The 16,826-nt window shown below is 48.6% G+C and overlaps 1 pseudogene; it reads left to right on the plus strand.

Moving 5' to 3' along the window:
- The first annotated feature begins 13,896 nt into the window (after nt 1–13,896).
- LOC140221839 (uncharacterized) lies at nt 13,897–15,720 on the plus strand (annotated as a pseudogene).
- Nucleotides 15,721–16,826: the final 1,106 nt, after the last annotated feature.

Consider the following 16,826-nt stretch of genomic DNA (forward strand, 5'->3'; position numbering starts at 1 on the left):
CCGCACTCCAACAACCTCTCCGCCCATCTCGCCACCCCTCCGCGCACGTCTCCAAGCAACCCGTGGCCTCCCCGATGCCGCCGGTGTGCCGGAACGCCGCCTGCACCGCCGCCAGCCAAGCTCTATCGCCGCTGCCGCGTTCTAACCCCCGCCGGCCATCTCCGTCGCTCCAACCCCACCAAACCGAGCTCAGGTGAGCCCCCGCGCCCCTCCGGCCACTTGTTGCCCCTTCCCCGCCGGCGAACCGCCGCGGATTTCCTCGCCGCCGCCGCGCGCGCCCCGGTGATGACATTGCGTCTCCCCCGTTCTTTCCAGGGGCCTGGGCGCAAAACTCAGGGACCTCTGCATAGTTAAACCATAGACCCAGGGGCTAGCTTGCAAGTTTGCCACGGCTTTTTCTTTAAATAATAGGCAGAAAAGAGTTAAACTTTGTAAATGCCCAGTAAATCGTAGAAAAATCATAAAAATGCCAAACCACTTTTGTTGGAATCCTTGCTCTGTCTAGTTCCTAAGAAAAATAAGTTTGCTCATGTTACGATTGTAAATAATATCCTATGCTTTTAATCATGGTTCAGGCCTTTTAAATCCTAATAAATAGAAGAAAAGTGGGAAAAATGTAAAACCAACTCTGTGATGCTTGTTTCTATGTGTAGAAGCTTAGAAAAATGTTTAGGGCTCTGGTCTAGCACTTTAAGTCACTGATTTAACTTTAATTTGGGAATCTAAGATTAAATCTTCCTTTTTGCATAAGTTTTGATCCAGAGCTCAGAAAAATGTGAAACTAGTTGGGTTAATTTTGTTTTGCTGTGTAGTTTGCATGAAAAATATAAGTTGTTCTGCAAATTAGAAACAATAACACCTTCCTTGTTAAGCATGTTTAATTAAAAGGAAAATAGAGTAAATAGTTATCCTTCTCCAAAGTTTATGAAAAATTCACCCAAGCTCCTGTAATATACCCTTAACACACTGGTTAAATTTCACCCTCTGTTGCACTGTAACCTTGAAGATAGAAAAAGTTAAGCTCATATTACCTTTAATAATAAAATGCATGTAATTCCTTTTTGAGTCATCCAATGGCCCCCAAAATTTTACAGTAACCTAGTGATGGCTTAAGTGAGGTGCTGTAATTTTATCGTTGCCTTTAGCTACTGTTTGGCTATGAAGTCATTTTGGTTAATTAATCAACCTAAAAGAATAAAAGAAAAGCACGAATCCTAATGCGATAAATAAGTGGAAATTGAAAGAGGTACATAAAAACATTCAGAAGTAAATAACTATCCTAATGCACTCGAACCACCCAAACATGACCTTTCACTCTCTTTATGCAACTCTAAGTTGCAAGAAACTATATATGTACACAATCGTCACCCAACTCGAACTCAAGTTAAACCGAACACATACGTTTGAAGTTACAACAAAGTAGAACCTCGTCAAAGTGAATGTGTCTGTTGCAACTCCTTGTCCTTAAGCCATGCCTTGTGTCGTTGAATAAACACGCGAGTCCAACTAAACTCTTGCATGTGCATGTCGTATAGAAGCAAATCTCGCCGATGGAACCTACGAGCTCCACCCGGCACCAGAGGAAGACCCCGCTGCGGAGCTTCACCACTTGGAAGGTGAGCCCGAACCGGATCAAGACCCCGAGGACCCGCTAACTTTTCCTGAAGGCAAGCCCCGGTGCATGAATTCCCTGTTTTACTTTATGCAAATTGTGGATGCTTATGTTTGCGCATTTACGTGTGTAGGAGTTGATTGAAACCGTAGATGCATGAACTTAGTACCTTGTTTGAATACTAGTTGCTAAAGTCGAGTAGTTGCAATGCTTAATAGGTTTCGGTAAAAGTCGAGTGATTTCCTGTCACTCGCGAGTTATAGGAGTTGTATGTTTTATTTATGTTGCAACTATAAGGACGACGGACGGGGTCGGACTTATGTTCGATACTTGGTGGTTTTCCCCATCTGTCTAAATGAAATTGATCTAAGGTCGAATCGTGTCGGCGTTCGTGATCAAGTGTTTGAAAGTACTAATCTCATACCTAGTATGGGATGGGGAAGCCTAGTACCTGATTGAACTGGGACGTGGCTTATACTCCTGCTGTCCTTGGAACGTCGTTCCCATGGTGCATCATGTGGGTGCAGTGGCAGTCACAGTACGGCAGAGGCCGGGACTGTGGAGCATTGCACGCCAAAGGCAGTTTGGCCCTAACACATGCCTAAAGGATCAATGGGGACGGCTGACAAATGAAGCGACCCTTCGTGGTGCGCGGATGTCGTGAGATTAGGTTCGCCATGCATGGTTAAAATTCGAATCGATTCATCTGCCTCTCACAGTTTGGGACTACTTGATCGCTATTCTGCACTGAGTAACGATGGAATATGATGATGAGATTAAGTTGATGCTTGTTCTTTAATTGCTTGGAAACCATGCTTGCTTAGTATAGTTGCCAATCTAGACTGGATAAAGAACGTAGAACTTGAGCTAAAATATTGAAAGTAAGGACCGACTTTAGACGTTTTCGGCAAAGCAAACCCAGAGCCAAAAAGCCTCGCAGGTCTAGGTCTTAGTAAAACAGTTTACCCGACGGGTCAGTCTTGCTGAGTATTAGTTGCTCAGCCTTGTTGTGGCTTAATATTTTCAGGTGATGTTAATAGTTTGGCTGCTGGCACCACTTGGCCTACCCAGCTCCCTCCGGGCTGGACAGTCGAGTGGGATCCCTCCTCGGATGGCGAGGGCAAGGATTTTTGATGTCATGATCGGCTTCGTCGTGATATCATGTATCGACGTTTAGCTTCCGCTTGTTTTATCTGACTTTTCGAACCTGGCAACTTGTTTGAATTTCAAAAACTCTGATGTAATAATTTGTGGAACTAAGTTAATGTGATAGGAATGTTGTAATCTCTGTGCTACTCACCTTCGTGTGAGCGATGCTTCTCGATCCTGTGTAAGTGGTTCATCGGATGAAATCCGACGGTCGACCAGGTTGACTTGCTTAAAGTGCATAATCGCGTGTCAGGCGACTTAAATGCATTTTAGTCAGGTTAATTTGGGCAGTTCCGCCACACGTGGCCGCCATCCTTCTCTCCTGGGCCTACGTCGTGTCCTCCATCATCCTCGTCGCCGAGCTGAGCTTCTTCGCCATGGAGCAGGACGGCATCGACGAGGTCAGCTTCACGGGACTTGCGTCGAGCACCCTAGGGGCGGACCTCGACGCGGTCATTGCCGTCGTCTACGCCGCGCTAAGCTTCTCCCTCATCATTGCCTGTGTCTCCAGCATCGGCTCGCTCGTCGCCCAGCTGTTCCCCACGGCCAGGCTAGCGCCCTCCAGCCACGCCAAGGCCAGTGCCGTCCGCCGTCGCGCCCTCCGGCCACGCCAAGGTCAGTGCCGGCTGCCGCCGCGCCAAGGCCCAGGCCAGCGCCCACGCCGGAGGAGGCCGCGACCGCGCCAAGCCCAGCCCCCCCCCCCCCCCCCCCCCCCCCGCCGGCCACGCCAAGGCCCAGGCCAACCACAGTTGGAGGGGCGCCACCGCCCATGGCCGGAGAGACAGGCACGCCGGCGAGGAAGACCAAGGGCAGTGGGCAGCGGCTGGCGCAGGGAGAACGAATGGAGAAGAACAGCACAGGGAGAAAGAGCATCGCGCACGGGGAAAAAATGGAGCGGCGACGGAAAGAAAAAAGAAAAAGAAGCGAACCGGTACAACGGAGTGTGTAATTGATGGTATTGGTGGGTAATTTCCACCAGCGCTATGAGGGGTTACAAAACCAGTGTTTTGAGAGCACCCCCTGAGGTGCTCTGTGGATTTGGTGGATCTGGGAGCTAGATCTGGGTTTTTTGCGGATCTGGATTTCACGGAGCTGAACCGTTTGGCTGGAAAAACTGGAAGCGGAGCTGTTTTTGAGGATCTGGAGCTGCGTGGAGCTCTGTCAAACAGGGCCTAACTCGTGGATTCTAATGCTTCTTGAAACATAACTTTTGCAGAATAAAAGAGCTAAAGTAACATAGCTTCGGGCTTTGATGAATTGTTCCGTGCAAGACGCGTCGATGACGAGGATGAGATTTTCTCCGATGGGAGGGGAGCCTTGGTTGTCTCCTGGGTTTATGCCTTGCTCATTGGTTCAGTTTAGCTCCGAAGGGAGCCTGATGACGAGGTTGAGCCTCGGTTACGCTGCCTCGGTTGATGAGGGTGACCCTGATGGTGAATCGCTTCTCCCAAATAGGTTGGTCCAAAAGTCATCTCATAACTATTTCCCTTTGGATCTCTCGGACTCTGTCTTTTCAGTTATTTTTCTCAAGCCAAATACATGGTGGGCATCAACTATTGGGGATGTTACTCCTCCAAACAGGAAAGAGAGAAAGGGAGGAGGGTAGAAGGGTGGAAATGAGAGGGATGAAGGAACAAACACACAGGAGCAAATGAGGAGAGCTCAAGTGAGTCCCTTTCTCAGGATCCTTTGGGTCCTTTATATAGAGAAAAGTAAGGGATGGTAATTTTCCACCAGCGGTCCATTTCCTATGTGGGCTGGGCCATTCCCCCAAAAACGTCCTCTGCCTGTTGTATGGCCCATCCTCAGCGCAGGCGAGCGCCACCATGTCGGCGGCGCCACCGGACCTGACCCGTCGTGGGTGAGCACCATTGCGTCGGCAGCGTCGCTGGACCCGGCCCAACGCGTGGGAGTGCCACCACTCGGGCAGCCTTGCTGGCCCTGCCCTGGCACGGCACAAGCGAGCGCCACCATGCAGCCGACACCGTCAGCTCAGCCTCGGCGCAGGCAAGCGCCACCGCGCGGCCTTGCCCCGGCGTATAAGAACCACCCAATTTGATCTCGAATTAAGTGAATTGACGGTCATGCCAATAGGATGAGAGCCAACACTTACGTGTCTTACGACTTGTCAAGTGGCAACCCACACCTAGAGATGCAAGACTCGGTGCAATTCAACTTAACAAGAGACAAAATCCGATAGTCCCGGTAGGTGTTTCACAACATGCCCAAGATCGAGCGACACCAACCGTACAAATTGCACATCACCACATGAACCATAAAAGAGGAATTTTAAACATTACACAAGTTCAACAATTAAAGTTACAAGTTCATTACATACATGGTTCAAATTTGAAATTTAATTAAATGAGCTCCAAATACAAGTCTTGGACTCATAACAACAACAACATGAAGTTAAACATTAAGGTTTAAGTTTCCCCAACATCCAACCCATAAAAGAGGAAAACTACGCAGCGGACACGATAGATAAACGCAAAAGACATGATGGTGTAGTTACTCAAGAACACCATTGTGGTGGAACCACCCAAATTAACCTGACTAAAATGCATTCATGTCGCCTGACACGCGATTATGCAGTTTAAGCAAGTCAACTTGGTCGATCATCGGATTTCATTCGATGAACCACTACACAGGATCGAGAAGCATCGCTCACACGAAGGTGAGTAGCACAGATATTACAACATTCCCATCACATTAACTTAGTTCAACAAATTATTACATCAGAGTTCTTGAAAATTCAAACAAGTTTGCAAGGTTCGAACAGTCAAATAAAACAAGCAGAAGCTAAACGTCGATACACTATATCATGACAAAGCCGATCATGACATCAATAATCCCTACCCTCGCCGTCCGAGGAGGGATCCCACTTGACTGTCTAGCCGGAGGGAGCTGGGTAGGCCAAATGGTGCCAGCAGCCACACTATTAACATCACCTGAAAAGTTAAGCCACAACAAGGCTGAGCAACTAATACTCAGCAAGACTGACCCATCGGGTAAACTATTTTCACCAAGACCTAGACATGCAAGGCTTTCTGGCTTTGGGTTTACTTTGCCAAAAGTGTCTATAGTAGGTCCTTACTTTCAATATTTTAGCTCAAGTTCTATGTTCTTTAACTAGTCTAGATTAGCAACTTATACTAAGCAAGCATAGATTCCAAGCAATTAAAGAACAAGCATCAAGATTAATATCATCATCATGTTTCATCTTTACTCAGTGCAGAATAGCGATCAAGCAGTCCCAAACTGTGAGATGCAGACGAATCGATTCAAATTTATTAACCATGCATGGCAAACCTAATCTCACGACATCCGCGCACCACAAAGGGTCGCTTCATTTGTTAGTCGTCCCCATCGATCCCTTAGGCACGTGTCAGGGCCAACTGCCTTTGGCATGCAATGCTCCATAATCCCGGCCTCTGAAGTACTATGACCGCACTTGCACCCACATGATGCACCATGGGAACGATGTTCCAAGGACAGCCGGAGGGTATGCCACGCCCCAGTTCAATCAGGTACTAGGCTTCCCCATCCCATAATAGGTATGAGATTAGTACTTTCAAACACTTGATCACGAACGCCGACACGTTTTGACCTTAGTCCATTTTTATTTAGACAGATGGGGCAAACCATCAAGTATCAAACATAAGCCCGACCCCGTCCGTCGTCCTTATAGTTGCAACATAAAAAAAAGCATTCAACTCCTATAACTCGCAAGTGACAGGAAATCACTCGACTTTTACCAGGACCTATTAAGCATGGCAACTACTCGACCTTAGCAACTAGTATTCAAAACAAGGTACTAAGTTCATGCATTTACGGTTTCAATCAACTCCTACCAACGTAAATGCACTATCATAAGCATCAACAATTGGCATAAAAGTAAAACGGGGAATTCATGCACCGGGGCTTGCCTTCAGGAAAAGTTAGCGGTTCCTCGGGGTCCTGATCTGGCTCGGGCTTGCCCTCCAAGTGATGAAGTTCCGCGGTGGGTTCTTCCTCCGGTGCCGGGTGGAGCTCGTAGGTTCTGTCGGCGAGATTAGCTTCTATACGACATGCACATGCAAGAGTTTAGTTGCATTCGCGCATGTACCCAATGATGCAAGGCATGGCTTAAGTAGAAAGGAAGTTGCATAACAGCCACATTCATCTCGACAAGGTTTAACTTTCTTTAACTTCAAAAGAACGTGGTCGGTTTAAACTTGAGTTTGAATTTGATGGCGATCGTGTACATATATAGCTTCTTACAACTTAGAGTTGCACAAAGAGAGCGGAAGGTCGTGTTTGGGTGGTTCAAGTGCATTAGGAGAGTTACTTACTTCTGAATGTTTTTATGTACCTCTTCCAATTCCATTTATTTAGCGTATTAAGATTTGTGCTTCCTTTTTATTCCTTTAAGTCAATTAATTACCCAAAAATGATTTCATAACCAAACAACAGCTAAAGGTACTAAGAAAATTACAGCACCTCACCTAAGCCATTAATAAGTTACTGTAAAATTTTGGAAGTCATTGGATGACCTCAAAAGGAATTATATGCATTTCATTATTAAAGGTAGCATGATCTTAACTTTTTCTATCTTCAAAGTTACAGTGAAACAGAGGATGAAATTTTACCAGTATGTTAAAGGTGTGTTACAGGAGCTTTGGTGAATTTTTCATGATTTTTGGAGAAGGACAACTATTTCTCTATTTACTTTCTATTTAAACATGCTTAACAAGGAAGGTGATTTTCTTTCTAGTTTTTACCACAACTCATATTTCTCCTGCAAACTATACAGCAAAGCAAACCCAACCCAACTGGTTTCACATTTTTCTGAGCTCTGGATCAAAACTTATGCAAAAGGGAAGCTTTAATCTTAAATTCTTAAAATAAAGTTAAAGCAGTAACTTTAAGTTCTAGACCAGAGCCCTAATTATTTTTCTGAGCTTCTACACATAGCAACAAGCATCACAAAGTTAGTTTTACATTTTTCTCACCTTTCTTCCATTTACTATGATTTAAAAGGCCTAAACCATAACTAAAAGCATAGGATATTATTTACAATAGTAACATGAGCAAACTTATTTTTCTTAGGAACTAGACAGAGCAAGGATTCCAAAAAAAGTGGTTTGGCATTTTTCTGATTTTTCTACGATTTATTGGGCATTTACAAAGTTTAACTCTTTTTCTGCCTATTATTAAACTAAAAACCGTGGCAAACTTGCACTCTACCCCTTGAGTCTAAGGTTTAAACGTGTAGGGGTCCCTGAGTTTTGCGCCCAGGCCCCTGGAAAGACTGGGGAAGACGCAATGTCGTCCCCATGGGTGCGCGCGGCGGCGGAGGTGAAATCCCCGGCGGTTCGCCGGCAGGGACCGAGCAACAAGTTGTCGGAGAGGCTCAGGGGCTCACCTGAGCTCGACTTGGCGGGGTTGGGGCAACGGAGATGGCCGGCAAGGGTCGGAACGCAGCAGCGATGACTGGGCTTGGCGGTTGGCGGTGCAGGCGGCGTTCCGGCGCACCGGCGGCGTCGGGGAGGCCACGAGCTGCTCGGAGACGTGCGCGGAGGGGTGGCGGAGCGGGCGGAGAAGTTGTCGGAGTGTGGGGTGGGGCGGAGGTGGGAGCTCCACAGGAGCCTAGCGGCGGCGCAGAGGAAAAGCAGGCGCGCGGTGTGCGGGAGGTGGCAAAGGGTGGCACTAACGGCGAGCTCGACCCTTTTATAGGACAGCTGTGGAGCAGAGGGTCGAGGCGGGGCTCCGGTGGCAGGAGGATAAGGCCGGGGAGCGGCGGGTACGCGGGCGAGGCGGCCATTGGCTAGCGGCGCCATTGGGCTAAGGAGGCGGAGCTCCGGGCGCTCTCCTGCCGGGATTGGCCTCGGGTGAAGCGTGTCGTGTGCCTCCGGTCTGTCGGGCGGGCGAAGCGGAGGGCCACGACTTGGGTTGGGCGAGCGGGCGGAGGCGCCGGATGACGACGGCGTGGCGGCTTCTCTGGCGGGCGGGTGACACTCTAGTTGGGCGGAGCAAATGTGCGGTAGGGGCGAGGGATGCGCTCGGCCAGCGGTTGGCCAGCCCGACGCTCGCCCCGTCTTGTCGCAGGTGCGGGTTGGGCGCCGTGGCTCCCGTCCTGTCGCTGTCTCGCCGGGATAGGGTGCCGGTGAGCTGCCGGTGGCCGGCGGCCACGCGGCGTGCGGGCGAACATCCCCCGAGCGCGCGGGCGTCGAGGCCACGTCGGGCAGCAAGCCTGACTGGCTTTGGGAGCTCCCCTCTCAAGATTTTTCAACTAAACGTTCGAAACTCTTTTAAGCAAACTTGTTCAACTCTGGTTGTAGTTCAAACTTTATTTAAGGTGTTTGTTCAGATTTTGAAAGGATTTGGAGATAGCCCGAGCCAAAGTTTGCCAAAAATCTGAGAATTCAGACTTAGCCATTTTGGCCGAAGGGGTTGAATTTCAGGAGTTTGGCTATCTTTAAGTCGACGTTAGGGCAGCTTCTAAGTTGAATTAGACCAAAGCGTTATTAAAGGAGTTGCTCTCCAAACTAAGGACTTTAACTTCTATTAAGGGTTTTTCTTGAGTTCAGTTCAAAAATTTGGAGGAACGCCCTCGCCAAGAGGCGCACTCTGGACAGTTTTCAGACTTAGTGTTGGAATGCCCAGGGGGCTGAGTTGACTGTTTTACCCAACTTTGACCAAGAATTTGAGCAGGTTGAAATTCGATTTGGACCTGGATCAGTGTAACAAAGTTGGATCACACTCAAGGGACTATAACTTTTATTAAGGGCCTGACTTGAGGTTAGATAAGAATTCGTGAGATAACAGGTTGCAAAGTTGAAGGAAAACTTAAATTCCAGGACTTAGGTGGTTTATAGGGTTCCTTAATACTCCTGTTTTTGACATTCTCCCACTCCGAATTAGCCAAGGTGACTTTAACAAAAGTTGTTTGAAATTAAAATTTTTACAACTCTTATTTAGACAAAAATTTAAGTTTGCATATAAGATCTCAAGTTCTATTTTAAACTCCAAAAATAGCTTCTTAGGGTCAAAATGGACATTTTACCTCTTTGTTTAGTGACTAACCACTGTTTAGATTTAAAAGCACTAATTTAGGTAGAGTTGTTACAACCATCGAAGCAACAAATGACCGCTCTAGTCACTCATCACCCGCCCTCGGATCGGCGGGGTAAAAGTGACCGAACACGACCTCCGGTTCAACTACAACTTTAGTGAGCGATAGCAACATGAGTACAAAAAGGTACTCGCAAGTCTTACGCAAATATATAACAAGGATCATGCATAGGGTTGAACAAGGAGTGAGACTTTAAGGTTAAGTAAATTTGCAAAAGCCTATCTTATCCTATCCTTAATGTTTGATCATAAGCATGTGAATAACACCCTATGAACAGCTAGCAAGTTTTATTAATCTTGCCCAAACCCACTTCAAATTTTAGTTGGAAACGATTGCATCAACATGATAACATAGAGCATAAATATATGAACAAGTATTAAAATCATCCGGTGACTTTACGATGAATTCATGGGACTTAAGCTTGCTTATAACCGAGAGCACGGCAATTCGAATTGATTTATCCTTGCAAGGGTGTACTCTTTACCCACACGACTCGAGGACCTTGCGGCTCGCATACCCGATCAATGGTGCGCAAGGGGGTACTCATGCCAACCTTTTCCAAACCGCCTCAAACTATGAGTCAAATACGCCTAGCTTGTGTGGAGGACGACCTAGGTCCACTGGGGACACTCCTAGGCTCCTCTACATAGTCCAAGGACCACACATCTAGGGTTGTGCCTCATAAAGCGAGTCAAGTATGGTATTAGGCTTGTTCATCCCATACGGGAACATGTGGTAGCACGAAAAAGGTGCTCAAACCAACGTCAACAACGTATGGTCCTTAATCGACTCGAGCAGCCTATGTCACCGAAACTCCATTCTCGTGACCCTACACACCGCTCAAATCTCGTATCTAAAATTAACTATCATGTTCATTTGTTCAACAACATTAAAGAACCTCATTAGAAACGCTGTTGATTAACCTATAATCATTTCCCTTACCAAGTGATCATTCTATGACTAAGCATGGCTAAGCAATTACAAGATTATTTTATTATAACCCATACTACTCGAGCGACAAGGTATATGATAACAAAGTGAGGGAGGCCATAACAACAAAAATATAGGTTCTAATAATGCAATAAGATAGATAACCCACATGCATCCCATAGCTATACATAGTAACAAATTTATTTGGAAAAGTAGGATAAGCATGCATAGTTGCTTACCTTGATTTTCCTCAGGCTCAAACTCGACCTCTACGTCGGCCTCGGCTTCGGGCTCAAAGGTCACTTTCTTCGGCAAATCACTCTCTAAAAGAATGAAATGTGTGCATGCATTAGAGATGATTCTATGAGTGCAAATGCTCATGAAATGCATGGAAAATAAAAGAAATAGTAAGAAATGAATTGTTAACCGAACAATCTAGCTAAAAACAATACAAAATCATACAAGAACGATGAGAGAAACTATTTTGCACGATAAGCCAAAAGCAAGCACGAAATTGCAAGATTAAATTATTTGTTGAGAAACAATTATGAAGTAATTTTCACTGACAGAAGCCACCAATACAAAATCATGAGAATTGGATTCATATCACAATCAATTTTTAATGTGAAGATAAAAAATAAACAAGACAAACTACCATTAAGCACATTAAATCATAAAAGGCATGTAAATCAACCAGAGAAGCATCAAAATTATTTTTCCTGTATTCTATATGGAAAACAAAGGTTAAAAGAAGTGGTTTCAACACTGTATCATTTTTTCACTAATTATCATAGACATAACAAAATTAAGACAACAAATAAGAATTAGATTCAAAACAGCATGAAAACCATATATTCCACTAACACAAGTTGTAGATTTGGAATATACATGATGAATGGAAGCTAACAAAATTAGTTTCATAATTTTTTGAGAAACACATGATGTATAAAGCATTTAACAAATCTAGAGAGAAATAAATCATTGCACCGGGTACAAAATAGGAACATGCACTTAATCACTTTTGAAATAAACTAGATATCATCAGGAACTCAATAAAATAGTTTGACATTTTTAGAATTTTTCTACACATTTCTATGTATTTTCCAAGTTTGTAGCTATTTAAATCTAGGAAATAAAAGAAAACCGAGGTCATCCTTCAAAACAACCCTTAGATCTATTCAACTCTCGCATATAGGTCCCTGAAACTTTCCCGTAACCTCCTCTTTTTCTTTCTTCTTCGCACTCAACATCCTCACGCACACACAGAGACACAGGCACGGGCGGCATGGCATGGCCGGCTGTGGCCCTAGGTCGGCGGCGGCGGAGGAAGACGGCACGACATGGCAGGTAGAGCGGCGGGGCCGCGCCCCAAGGCAGTGAGGCTCACCGGTGGTGGCACAGTGGTGAGGAGGAGGTGGTGGCACACCGGTGGACAGAGGCGGCCGGCGGGCGGCCAGCACGAGAGAGGAGAGCGGCCGGTGAGTGAAGGAATGGGTTCGCGGGCTCGTGAGGAAGCTTTGGGCACGTCGAATCGGCCGGCGGCTTACCGTCGACGGCAAAGCGGCGGTGGCAAGGTGGCGGCGGTGCTTGGAGGTGGCGGCACTGGTGGCGGCGGCAATGGTGGAGGAGGCAATAGGGTTTGGGGAGCCGGCGCTCAGGCGTAAAAGGGAGGAGCGGGGTGAGGGCACGGGCGGCATTTCGCATGGCCTCAGCCATGGTGGTCAGTTCGGCCGCAGCAGTGCGGTAGGCGCAACCGGTGCTGGCCAACGGGCAGCCTTGCAGGCGCGGGAGAGGAGGAAGAGGAGGCTGACACGTGGGCCCGACCCAGTTTAAATCGTTCAACTCTCCCAACTCAAATGACCTAGCTACATGCATGCAAAAATCTTCCAAAAAACTCATTTGAAAGATAAAATTGCAAAGAACATAATGCCAGAAGAATCATCTCAAGGACTACTCAGGTTTTCACACAAGTGACAAAAGAAAACAGCCAAAACTGAAACTTAAATGAATTTTTAACAAAGGAAAATATCACTGAAAAATTAAGTAAAAATACTGTAAAATCACCAAATTGAATTTAGTATTTAAATAAAATAACTGGAGGTACAGTTGTCCAGTAAAATTTTGAGTTCCTTCACAAGTTTGAATTTCAACAATAAACAATAATTATGTGAACTTAAACAAATGCATGGCCATGATGCTCAATTATGCTCAAATGATGCTCATGTTAAACTTGTTTTGCAACTTTGGGTTGTGACACGGTGCGGGTGAGCGCCACCGTGCAGGTAGCCGTATTGGCCTTGCCTTAGTGCTAGCAAGCTCCACTGGACCTCGCTGATGAGTGTTGCCGTTGACCTCGCGATTTCGCCAAGACGAATCGAAGCTCAAGATGAGGAGGAGGATGGCCGTCGTCGATTCGAGCGAAGGAGCACAACCCGCGTTGATTCGCGGCGGAGGAAGAGGGGACGACACTGATTTGAGCGAAGAACAGTGGAGGAGCGCGACGGTGTCGATTCGGGCAGAGCAGCTCGTCGATTGGATGGCGGCCGTAGTAGCAGTGCATGAAAGCAGCAGGGTGCGACGAGGAAGAAGAGATTTGAGGGGAGAAGATGAGTCAATTTTGCGAATTGACCCTTAAAAGAAGATTTTGTTCACAATTAGTCCTTGAAGGAAATATAGGTATCCATGTTTAGGTATGCTGTTGGAGAGGAGCATAAGAGTTTGCTAAAAATCTTCTCTCTCCTATATATATCCTATACATAAAATAAGTTTTAGGTATCTAAATATACATATGCTGTTGAAGATGCTCAGGTTATATCAATCAGTTGCAATTGATGTTAATTTTAAGCGTACTCCAACAACAATCAACCAACGTGCCAACCATTAGAGATGGCTGGCCCACACAGGCAGCCAGAATGAATCACCTTGCCATTCCGTGGTGGCCCGAATGCTCGTTCCCAGCCCAATCACAGCCCACAGGGCTTTCAGGCCGCGCCGGATCACACAGCACGAGGCACCGCGAGTCGTTTTCCCACACGGGCACACCACTCGCGCGAGCATTGCCGCTGAATTTAGCGGGAACGAAGTGAAGGGGGCTAAGTTTTCGCTCCAAAATCGTGGGGACATAGCAAACTCGATTCCGGCTTCTTCCCCATTTAATCGTCAAGACATCGCAGTCGCGTCCGATCAGGCGCAAGACGAAGATGGCGAGATCCAGCCGGAGCGCGACCAAGAAGCCCAAGGCCGCCGCCGCCGACCGCTTCACCGCGCTGCCGCTGGAGCTCCGCGCGCAGATCGCCTCCTTCCTCCCCTACCCGCAGGTGGCGCAGCTCGCCGTGCTCTCCCGGCCATGGCGCCACATCCACCTCCACACGCCCGTCGTCGACCTCAACTTGGACGAGTTCCTCTACTTCGCCGGGGCCATCGTCGACGACAGGACCTCCCTGTGGGGCCTCCTGGACGACGACGCGCTCCTCGGCGTCCGCCACGCCCTTCTGCGCCGCGCGAAGGAGGGGTCCAGCGTGGACGTCCTCAGGCTCGTGTACAGCGCCGGCGACCCCCGCGTGAGGCGCCACGCCGACCGCATCATCGCGCTCGCCGACGCGTCGGACGTCGTCCTCTCCGTCCCCTTCTTCGGCGCCCGCCCCAGCCGCGCCACGGCGGCCGCGTGGGCGCTGGACGTGCCGCCCTCCACGCGCTACCTGGAGCTCAACTGGAACGACTACCTCGCTCCCGCCATCGCCGGTCCAGGCGCCGCCGCCCTGCGGGAGCTCTGCCTCGAGAACCTGGAGCTCCGCCGGTGGCCGCGCCTCCCGTCCCTGCGCACCCTCACGCTGAGCACCGTCAACGTCAAGGGCCCGTTCGCGCCGGCGGCGTGCTACCCGCTCCTTGAGGACCTGTGCATGTGCCACACCAACATCGAGCACGCCCGCGTCGACATCCGCCTGCCAGCCCTCAAGAGCCTGGACATGGACGACGTCGACGTCAGCGTGCCCGGCGACCACGACGGCAGCGGCCCGTGCTGCGGCGACATCACCGTGGACGCGCCGATGCTGGAAGCTCTGGAGCTCAAGGGCACGGCCGAGTGGACGGTGGAGTACAAGTCCTTCACCCTGCGCGCGCCGAGGCTGCGGTGCCTGAGCTGGTACGGCCAGTACGCGGAGCGCGTGGCCATCGACGCCGGCTGGCTTGGCGGCGTCTCCAAGGGGAAGATCCAGTTCACGTCCAACGGCGAGCGCGAGGAGCCGTACAGCCGCGACATGAAGTACTTCCGGGCGCAGATGCTCCAGATGCTGCAGGGGCTCCTCCCGGACCTGCCGCCGGAGACCGTCGCCAACGTTGCAAGGTCTGCAACTCTGGATCCCCTAGTTCCTTGAAACAACTAATGCGCCCTGTACGTCTGCTGTGATGTGAACCTTGGCGGCGCGCTGTTTTGTAGGCCTTACATGACCGTGGACGCGTACACCGTGGAGGCAGAAGGCACCGGCGAGATGATCCCGGAGGAGAGGCTCACCTGCAACCTCACCGCCCTCATGTCGACCTGAACGCGCTAGTTTGGTGCTGCAGGCATGGTTGCAGACTATTTGCAGGAAGAGTTCTGAAATTCATCTTGTGCAAGTCCAACAAAGCAAGTGCAAGTCTGAAATTGGTGCTGCGATTCTGTCGTCATCTGCTCGCATACACTGTGATCACATTGGATTTACATGCTACTTTGCAAAGTTTAATTTACCTGAAACAAACCTTTTTGTCCTATAATATTAAAATGTTTGGTGTTAATTTGACGCCCTGTGTTATTTTCTCTTTTGATATCTAATATCTGTTACAAATGCCCAACGATCGTCCAGGAGAATGCTGATTAGTGTAGTGTAGTGATGTCTTCTCCAATAGAAAGCCAACTGGTGGCTACAAAATGTTTGCTAGAGCACCCTAAAACAATCCACTGAAATATAACAACCATGCTGATTAGGGTGTAATTCTGAAACAAGTTGAAACCGCTATTCTGTCAAGCAATGAAGAGCAAAATGCGGAGTGGGGGTCAATGCATCAACTATCAAATCAGGAGGCTGCAGACTGCAGTTAATAATCCAATTATATCTAATAGTGCATCTCCTAATTCCGTTACTAATTATTTTCTGGTAATTAATATCTCAAAAGGCCCCCCTACACTGGTTTATGCATTTGGAGATGGTTGAATGCGATTCCAAGATGCCCTAAAAAAATGTTTAAAATACCCTAATCAGCATTTTGATAAAATATGATAAATACCCTAAAAATATGATAAAATACCTAATCAGCCCTTCGGGATAACCTCTGTTGGTAACTGTTAAAAACACAATTCTTAGAAACCTTGATGCAGGAGCACGGTGATGCCTGAGGCCCTATGCGCGGAGGAGCCCCGCAAGCTGGAGCATTGGGGTGATGTGTGGCTCCCGGACGAGAAGGGAAACATCACAACGCTGCGGCCGGTAGGAGAACGCCCATCGCCAGGCATCTTTGGGTGCTGGCTGGTGCAGGCTATGGCTGCATTCTGCATGCGAGAGAGAGATGTGTTAGCTGGCACTGGCACTCTGTCGTGGCAAGGTTGGCGTATTGATGGCCAAACGGGCGACCCGGTCCGGCCTAGCACGGGCACGATTAGACCCGACATGATTAGGCCCGGCACGTTTAGGCCCGCACAGTAATCATGCCGGGCCGTGCCCGCCACGTGCCGAAGGAGGGGCCCAAGCACGGCTCACAGCCTTCTTGGGTGGGTCGTGCCGGCACTCTAGCCTGGCGGCCTTAATGGCCTCTCACGGTGCTCGGGCCAGCCCACGGCACGGCTCCGTCTCCTCCTTGTCCTCACTGCACCGCCGCCTACGTTTCCCCCGAATCGGCGAGGCCACCACCAAATCACGTCAAGGCCAACCCGTCCGCTCTCTCCCTCTCGCTACTTCTACTTTCCGTGCACGCTCTTCCAATCTCCCTCCCGGCTCCAGCCGCTCGCTCGCTCGCTGCAGGATACCAAGCACACCAAGCCCCACC

This window comes from Setaria viridis, chromosome 2, assembly GCF_005286985.2.
Source record: "Setaria viridis chromosome 2, Setaria_viridis_v4.0, whole genome shotgun sequence".
Classification (NCBI taxonomy): Eukaryota; Viridiplantae; Streptophyta; class Magnoliopsida; order Poales; family Poaceae; genus Setaria; species Setaria viridis.